The sequence below is a fragment of the Patagioenas fasciata genome, chromosome 2, assembly GCF_037038585.1.
Source record: "Patagioenas fasciata isolate bPatFas1 chromosome 2, bPatFas1.hap1, whole genome shotgun sequence".
Classification (NCBI taxonomy): Eukaryota; Metazoa; Chordata; class Aves; order Columbiformes; family Columbidae; genus Patagioenas; species Patagioenas fasciata.
This window is the reverse complement of record NC_092521.1, coordinates 47,130,654-47,140,763: the sequence shown is the minus strand read 5'-3', so window position 1 is coordinate 47,140,763 and position 10,110 is coordinate 47,130,654.

Here is a 10,110-nt window from a genome sequence, read left to right as displayed (position 1 = left end):
GTATAGTTAGCTGCTCAATGATTCAGGAAGTCTTTTAAAGGAGATATTTAAGCAAACATTCTGCTAAAAAATCTGAAGTATTCGATTCCTCCGCTAACCCGCTCAGAAGGGATGTTTTAGTGTATAATTTACTGAAGGTCTCACAGTTTTATGATGATCCTACAAATCCCACTAGTCATTTCTGGTGCTGTCTGGCATCCCACTGTACTGGTTTAGGCTGGGATAGAGTTGATTTTCTTCATAGTAGTTCCTACTGTGCTATGTATTGCATTTGTGACCAAAACAGTGTTGACAGGCAGGGATGCATTAGTTATGGCTGAGCAGGGCTTGCACAGCATTGAGGACTTTGCTGCTTCTCACTTTGTCTGGCCAGCAAGTAGGCTGGGGATGGGCAAGAAGCTGGAAGAGGACACAGCCAGGACACTACATACACAGTGCAAAATCCAAGAAGAAGGGCAGAACATGGTGCTGTCCCAGAGTGCTTTTACTTATTTTTCAGATATCCTTTCCAGGTTTTTCACTGAAAAGGAGTATTCTGCCTGATGACAAAAAGAAAAGAATAATACTTTTGAACCAAATGAATGGAACAGAAACATTCTTGATGTGATCTGGTGTGAGAAGAAAGAAAATAATTTGAGGTAGAAAGCTCCAGAGCAGTGAGGTTTTGCTGTAAAGATGATTTTAGGCTCCTGAAAAGCTGATTTATTGCATCAGTTGAAATTTGGGATTAGCAGAAAAGGACAATGTGACACAATATGTGACGGTGTGGAAGAAAGAAAAAAGCTGTTATTTTTAAAATTGCTTTGGGAGGAGAATGTGCTGAACATGCCGCTCCATCTGAGCTTACAAAATTATCTGCTGTGTGTTAGAGAGAAATAATCTGTGAAGAATGTTTGCTGCACTGGAAGGAATTTGTACCACAAACAAATTAGCAGCTAGTACCACCAAGGTTCACTGCAGAGGGAGCCTCCTTTGAAAAGCCCTGCCCCTCAGATAACCCCTCTTTGCTTCTCTTCTGCATCTACCTTTTCCTGCTGTGCTCTACAGCCAGATTAAGGGATCAACAGGAACTGAAATACTCCACTATGCCACCTACTCATCCAGCAGACTCAATGCTTTGTTGTTTAGATCAGTGGGAGTTTGACAATATCTGACCCATCTGGGTACATTAAGTTTGTTGGTGGAGCTTTAGGAAAGAAATCCAGGCTTTCAGATGGAAAGGAAATCTGTCTTCAGCATTTTTTTTTCTTCGTTTACATTGGTGACAGAATGATTTTTAGTTTTTTACAGCTGGCTCTGTCTGCCACAACTGATAAGCTTCTCAATCACAGCAACAGAGGAATGGCAGACATTCTCCCTGGTGTCACTGAAAAGATAATTGGTTTATTATCTTTCTTACCAACAGATGACCAGCTACTTCCCTAGAGGCACCAAGGCTGTAATGCATTCCTTGAAGCAGAACCATTAATTTATTTTTTCCTTCTGCACAGGAAAGCAGGATGCTCCCTTCTCTGCCAGCCTCCTGCCTGCAGTGGGTCCTGCCCCACCACCTCTTAAAATAAAATTAAAAAAAAAAAAAAGAAAAAAGTATTTTCTTGAAGTTGGTGAAAAATCCCGGGGCTAGAAGGTGGAGGCAGGCGGGTGCCTGAGGCCACCAGGCGGCAGCCTGCGATTGCGAGTGTACCCTGTCTCCCGGCAGGCAAAAATCCCCAGTGACATTAGGGATGCTGGGAGAGGGCCGGGTCACACGGCGGTACCCGAAAAAGCGGTGTTACAGATGCCCCTGTGAGGGTTGGGCAGCAGAGCGGCTGGCAAAAAAAACCTTCACACCCAGGAGTGCGATGTAATAGCCAGTGAGGCTTTTCCGGCATTGTTGCATCTGAAAGATTTTTTATTTGGTTAGAAAGACATCTTTACTGGCATTAAAATGAAACCAGTTGTGCTCAATAAAACTCATGGGAATAAAGAACAAGGTCCTGCACTGCAATACATCCTCTCTTTTCTAGTGTTTTCTGTCGTGTAGGTAACAAATCCTCTCCAAAGAACAATGATTTTTCTGGCTTTGTCATTGATCTCTTAAAATAAGATGTTCTCTGGCAGCACACCATCACTTTCCTGTTCTCAAAGGGTGAATCCCTTAGGAAGCACTTATGGCATTTTTCTCTCAGAAGTTTTGACACGTTTTGTAATGAAAAGAAAAACAATACTTAACCTGATTAATGGAACTGAAGCTAACAAAAGGTGCCCTGTGGGAGCAGTAAGTTTCCTTATTGGTCTTATCATCAAGTAATGCCAGAGCAAAGTCTCTAGCAGCACCTCTCCATCCCCTTTTCCTTCACTCTTCTTCCTCTCAGTTTTGCTTGATTTTAACTGGAGGCAGCTCTACCAGCCTGCTGGGCTTGTATAGGTGGTGAGGGAAAAAAGACATCTCAGCATCCCAGTTCATTTTGTAATGGTTTATGCATGACTGTCACCCTAAGTCAAAAGGAAAAACTGATCAGTGACAACTTTAGAAGAGAGACTTATTAGGGATGTAGGGTATTTTTCTAACAGCAAAAATTAAGAAGGGGTCAAGAAAAAAAAATCACATAGAACTGCACAGGATGCCCCCTCCCACAGAAAGCTAACAGTGTTGTTATGTGCTATGCAGCACGGTACATTTTTCATCCCTATTACTTCTCCTTGCTTTGTAGTCTTTCTTCTATCAGCGCTTCTTTCTTTCATTGTCCATCCTTTCCACCTTGCTACGCTGGAAGAGGAGGTTAGACTTGACCTAGACTCAAGACTAGACCCTGTTTGCCACAAAGACACTATTGTATTTGCTTCATCAGGTAGTTTCCTCAGTATCTAGACACAGGTACCACAAGAGGATCCAGCAATTCCTTTTCTTTCTGAGCAGAGCTCAGCCTGGGATGAGGGGCAAGTGTAATTCTAATGGGAGTTGCTATGTTAATCACAGCAGTCATACAGGGAAATGTATGTAACTAAAATGTGAGGGACAAATTAGTCACCTTGTCATAACTGGATAGGCTGATAAACAGCAAGGCTTCCATAGTCCTAGTCATTTAGTTTTCATGGGTGCAAGGAATTTAGTTTTTGATAACTCTGGTCAAAGATGGAGTTTAGACTAATGCAGACGACTAATCATGAAAACAGTATGTCTGCAGGAGTGGAATGAGAATGCTGTTTCTTTTTGAAGGGTATCTTCTTTCCCTCCACAATGAGTTGAGATGAAGGGTCTTACCTGACCTCAGGCAAAACATTTTTTTTTTCTCCAAAAGCAGACTGCTCATGGGGGCAATCTGTACATGTCACTGCTCAGAAGTACACACTGGTTCCTCTGCCTGCTCACTTCTCTGCTCACCAGCATCTCCACATGGAAGCTCTCCCAAGCCCTTACTTCTGGACCAAGCTCTGGGCAATGCTGTGATGAAGTCAGTGCTACTCGTTTAGACTGAAATCCCAAAGAATTGCGTGTCAGAGCTGAAGATCCAAATGGGCTCAGATGGGAAGGAAAGAAAGGGAGCGATCTCCTGTCCTCATCCAGGCTGCTGTGCCAAAACAAAAGAGCTGCCAGGGCTGAAAACACCTCCTACAGTTTTCTGCTAAGGATGGAGAGAAATCACAACCCATTTCCTTCTTCTAGTCTGAAGGAGACTTATAACATACATGGGAAAAATCTGTTGTGGGGTAGGAACTGCAAAGTGAGTGTTTGCCTTGTGTTTGATCAGCTGAATTAGCACATCCCAGGAAGAAGAGTTCCATTTTTGGACCCACTACTCTAGTCACTAGCTACCCCCATGTGACCGCTGATCTAAAACTGATCTTAGCAAACACAGTGTCCTGTTTAAAAACAGCACAGTTATGTCCAAAGAGAAATTACGTGCATATCTAAGGCAGGGTGGAGTGACAGGAGAATTACACAATCTCTTCAGAAAAAATGACAGTGAGTATTCATTCTTTCCAAAATCTGAAACAAAAACAAACAAATGTGTCTTTTGCAAGGGGCTCAGTAAAGCAGGATGTACATCAAACACAAGTCCTTGAGTAAGCACATGGGCGGCACATGTTCAGTGTCAGCTACAGTTTAAAATACAGAGACTGCCCCAGAAAATGTTGTTTCAGCCTCATTTTTTCCTGAGTTACTGATTCCCTGGGAGATTCAAGCATAAAAGACATTGAAAATACCTGTCCCCTGGAAAGCAAGTGTATTGATAAGGCAAGAGGTAATGGCTTTAAACTGAAAGAGGGTAAGTTTAGATTAGATATAAGGAATAAATTCTTCATCATGAGAGTGGTGAGGCACTGGAACAGGCTGCCCAGAGAAGCTGTAGATGCCCCATCACTGGAAATGTTCCAGGACAGGCTGGATGAGGCTTTGAGCAACCTGGTCTAGTGGAAGGTGTCCTTGCCCATGGCAGGGGGGCTGGAACTAGGTGATTTTTAAGGTCCCTTCCAAGCCCAAACCAGTCTATGATTCTATGAACTTCCCACAGAATTGCTTTTCTATACATTGCTACTTTATATTTCTGTGTTTTATTTGCATGACAGTCTGTGTCTATCATCTCCTGAAAGTTTATCCATCTGTTTACCTCTTTCCCTCCACACATCTTTCCCTTCTGTTGTTTTTTCAACTCTTGTTTCTGACCATTCCTCCATGCCAATCCTACCTTTTACTTCCATTTTAGCCAGGAAATTCTTCTCCCCTTCCCTGCTCTTACTAAATGCTCAGCTCACTTTCCTCCCTCCTCCTCAGTCTGAGGGACAGGTCCTCATGCAGCTCTGCCCTTCTTTCTGCCTCCTTTTTCTCGCATGGTTCTCCTCAGTGTAGCTTTTCCACTTAAAAATAGTCTGAACTGCTTTCCTATGCGAGGAGGTCTTTGCTTCTCATGCATCTGTGAATGCATGTGCTGTACATGACCATCCCCTCTCTCCAGCTGATAAATTATATCTCCTTGCGAGAAACTCTGTCTGCATCCTCAACACAAGTCAGCGGTGCTGTTTCCTGATTTTTCCATGTCCGTTTCACTGATTCCCTCTCAAACCCTACTCTAAGCAATTTCTGCCAGAGGTTAACCCTAAACATCTAACAATTTTTTTGGCCACTCAGGTTTGTTTCTTCCTTCACTTTCTGAAGCTGCTTGACCACTTTTGCTTGAGAGAGTGGAACCGTGTTGGCTGGGAAATCTGCAAATGGGCAACCTCTGAAAGATCTGAACTCTCTAAATCATTTTATACACTCTTTCCTGCTTTCTCTGAAAATAGACCATTTAGAAAGATGAGGGTAGGACTTTAGTTTCTGAGACCCTTTCCCCCAAGAGCAGAGACCCTCGAGGTACCCCAGAAGGTAGAGCCACCCTGGGATGCAGAAGCTGATGGTGGAAAGGAAGAGCCAGATGTTCAGGATTCTCACCAGCCCATGAGGGTAACAGATCTGTGGAGGGGTGAGGGTGGAGTAGGAGCACAGCAGCTAAAAATCAGTTCTCAAATAAGTAACTGAAATGTATAATTACACAAGAGCACTGAATAGAGGTTTGTATTAATCTATGATCCGATAATCTCCTTTCGTTGCCACTTAGCAACAGAATTACAAACTGAGGATGGAAAGCCTTAAGGGTGAATTAAAATTCCTGTCTTTGCTGAGCAGAGAGGAGAAAAGGTCCCTCTCTGGGCAGGCACAACAGGTTTTCCAGGTACTGGCTATATTGTGCCTTTTAGCTCTATCATGCAGACACCTGAATTTCAAGTTGCCCAAAGTCCAGTTTACCTGGACAAATAAAATTGTTTATAAGAATTAGCAAACTTACTCACAGAAACACAGGTTTAATGTAAACAAATATATCCACTGACTGTGTTATAAGCAGGAGGCATGTAGAAGGAGAGACCAGTGGGCCAAACCTGCTGCACTGGAAATTACTCGTAACTAGTGGACAAAAACAACAGTCATCACACCTTTTTGGGGATCCACAATGTCACAGAGATGCTCACAGAGTGGTGCAGGAGGGTGTTATCCTGCTGCCATGATCTCTACCCAGAGCCACTGGCCTTCATCCTCCCGTCTTTGAGAGACACTCTGCACCTGACAGAGTTCCAGCCTGCCTCAGCCCTCTACCTACTTCAGCTGTTTTCATGAACGTCAGAAGAAGTGTCAGGTTTAGATGCCTATCAACATGTTCGGTATGTTTCAGCCTCTTTTTTCCACCTCCTTCTTACCTTTTTCCTTCTCCTTTTTCTTCTTCTTACCTTTTCTTCTTTCCTGTGCTTTTTCATTAAAGAGTCTGGAGCAGCCAGACAAGCTGTCGTCCTTTGCAATGTTGCTATGAATCTGCAGGCAGAGAGGCAGTTAAAAGACATTTCTACAAGCTGCTTGACAATCAGGCTTAACCACATCTCGGAGGAGCTGGTAAGACTGCACACCCTGCTCGTCACTCAGCAGACTGTCTCCCATAGTCCAGCTCAGATACCTTTTTCTTTCTTTGCATCTGTCATGATTGTCAGAGACAAGACTCCAGTGATGACAGCTTCTTCCCACCTTGAGCAATTTGCTCCCTGCACTGCAGAAGGGATGGGCTCCCATCCCAGTGGTGCTGCCCAGCAGCAGAAACAGGAGGTGTTCCAGCCAAAGGGCAACAGACCCAAGGGTGCTCTTAAAATGAAAGTTTAATGTAATATTTACCTTTTAAAAGGATTAATTTTGCTTTGCCAGGTTTGTTTATCTTCAGTGAAGGACACGGCTTTTTTTTTTTTTTTTTTTTTTTTTTTTACAGTGATGTTTTCTCTGAAACTGAACAGCCAAGACCTGCCCATGACAGACCCATTAACAGAGTCACTTTGTACCATGACATGACTCTGTTCCAGGTCGCTGGAGCTGTTTGTTCCCCAGCCAAACCAACCGTGGTGGCATGGGTCTGGCCAAGGGAGCTCTAAAGCTCCACAACTGCTGGGTGACCTGCCATGGACCATGGGGCAGGGTCCCCTTCAGGAAGGAGATGACAGGCAGGCAAAAGGGAAGGGCAGAACTGGGCACTCTGCTACCTCTCCTCTACTTTTTTTGGGTGGTTGGGGGAAAGGAACAGGCAGAGGAGTGCTGGTTTTCAAAAGAGCCCTGGGGGTAGCTTCCCAAAGCCATTACACTTGTGTTGGTAGATATTAGTACTTACGGATGACTGCAGGAAATAAACACACCATCCCCAAGCCAGTCGTGTGTATGCAGCATGCAGTTGTGCATGCCACTGCAGGCAGAGCTGAGAAGTCTTATAAACCATGTATACCTCAGTGTATTCATGCACAGAGTTTTTCCCTACTTCTGCATGCCAAGCCTGGGTTTAAAAAAAATATTGCTGCAGAGAAATGAGTGTGAATAGCAATTACACACTTTTCCTGCTATTTACAGCCTTCCTTACACAATGGTGTAAAGAAGGAGCTAAATTAGTATGTGTTCCTCTTCTTATGTGACTTTCTGTACTTTGTGGAGGAGCTTTAACAGAATCATCAAGCTGATACTAATAAAAGATCTACAATTCTGTCTGGAGTCAAATATTCCCTAGATAATAGTCGAGGGCTGGAGTTATTTGCTGGTTTTGCCCATCTCAGGCTATGCTTCTTATATCATTTGTCAAAGACTAAAGCACCTACTTGCTGAGTATCATCTTTAAAGAGAAAGATAAAATTTAGCTTTCCCTGTCACCAGGAGCCCAATAGCTAACGGTGTCAAGATCATGGGAAATCATCAACATAAAGTAGTAGCCAATAGTGTAGACAAGTCTAATACTGAGGACAGAGGGAATCTTCTAAATTGTATGAAGGAAAGCAGAATAAAGAAAATCATCCAAAGTGCATAAATCTTTTGCCCTCTCTTGAAGGAGAATGTTAATCAGCAAGGATGGATGAGGATTTCAATCTATCATTTGAAAGCATTTTGAGAGACTAAGGGATCCTAAAGGCTTGTCTATTTGGTCACACTTGAGAGTTAAGGCAGCATGTGAACATGAAGTGTGGTAACAATTCTGCTAGGTGTGAGCAAGCTGCTAGCTGCGAGACCTTCTCTGGCCTGCATGGAAGAGGATTAAAATTCCTTTGAAACACGCTTAGAGGGGAAAATCACAGAGATGAAGGGGATTAAATGAACTTAGTTTACCAGTACATATTTTCCTAAGCTGGTTTCCAGTGGCTCCAACACTATGGGCTGTGATGCAGTTTCAGGAAGACATGGGATGCTGTGCACTGCATCCTGCAGTAGTGAAGGGACCGTAGTGCTGCCCTGCAAACAGGAGGGCACTACCTGGCAGACGCCTTTGGGCAGGAGTTCTTGTGGGGCCCCAGATCAGTTCTGCATAAACATTGAGGTGATGAGGAGCAGGAGTGGTCCATGAGCTCTGGTCTGGGAACTGCTGTTCGAAGGGCCACTACAACAATCACATCTTATACTATAAGGATCCCAGATTTTCTTGGATTACTCTCATCAGGCGGCATAGAATTTCTCAGGGATTTGAAAACCCAAACTCAACCTCTGTACGAAAAAATGTCTCAAAAGGTAAAACACAACCTGGACATGTTTTTCTGGTATGTTCTACAGCATAATCTGCATTATAGGATTTATAGATTCTAGAGTCAAGCAAGGAAAAGGATTTTAGACTAATTGCCTGAATATGAAAGACCTGTAGCTTATATTGAAGTTAAGTCATTGGTATTTAGCACTCACTGGACAAACACCCAGTGTCAAGGGATTCTTTACACAGCTCTGCTACTAACTTGAATTGCTGCATGCAAGGAAAACGAGCCTTTACAGAAAGTTGCTTGGACCTTCACATCCTATGGCAGTGAGCAGTGGAAATAATTCCACAATAGCCCCATGCTCATCCAGCGCTGTTGATCACTCCATTTCCACTGCAGGTTTTTTTACACAATATTTAAAATCACTATTGGACTCCAGATTTGTAAAACAAGGTGTTGGAGTCAGGAACTCAAACTTCCTACCTCTCTGACTGAAGTGCAGATATACATCTTTTTCCCTAACTATAGGAGAGCTCTGACTGGTTGCTGTAAGCCAGCTACTGTTTCACTCCCTGGACATTACATACTGCATGACACATAGAGGGTCTGCTCAATAAAGTGATTGTTGTTCTGCCTGAGTTTGTCCTAAACACACAGCAGGGCTCTGCTTCTTTATTATTATTATTAATAATGCATCCCTGGATGCAGAACAAATCCTGAACAGTCCTATGACCAAATAGTTTCTCAGCAATGGTATGCAGTGGGCCCACACAATAAGCAGACCAAGAAAGAGAAGCTGTGTGCTTCCCAGGAGGAACATACAGAGACACAGGGCAGGGATAAAATACATACACTGACTACAAAAAGCAGATTTCAGATCTAGAACAGTGGCACAACGGTCACACATACAGCTACGTTGTAGCTTCAGCTGATACAAATTTTATTTTTGTACTACAAGAGGCTTTCTGAACCTAGTTCAGAGATACTGAGCAAAGAAACTGCTGTTTCTATCCTCAGCAAGTGTTGCACCGAACTATTCACCAGCTCGCACTTTATAAACCTCAGCATGTACCTGTTAAGTGATTAGAATTCAGCCTCCCAGCTTGGCTGGCAGCAGGCAATGTAGTTATAACTGCAGAGGCTTCATCAGAAAGAAGTATACATTTGTTGCATTTGTTCATCTGTTTAAAGCAGCAATCTGTGTTTGCAACTATGTAAGGTAAACAGCACTCTATACAGAACACATACTGGAGACTTTGTGTATTTAAATATATGAAAACATACCCAATCCAGATTTGCCCTTACGGTATACCAAGTCGTAACTGCCAGTTAATCTCCTGTTGACTTATGTAGCCTACAGCATTTCAAAGTGTACAAATGATTTTTTGACCCAAGCAGTACAAACCTAGCTCAACATAGCTGGCTACATGGTTAGAAGCACTAGGAATCTCATAGTTACTCATATTTTTTTCTAGTATGCCTTCAGCACATATTCCCTACCTTGCTCACAGAGTTAGCTTTCAGATCTACTGCAGGTTTAACCAGCAAGAGCTTTTGTTTCAGATAAGCTGGTCTAAGAGTAGTGACTGGTCTACAATAGCTAGTAACTCTTTTCTT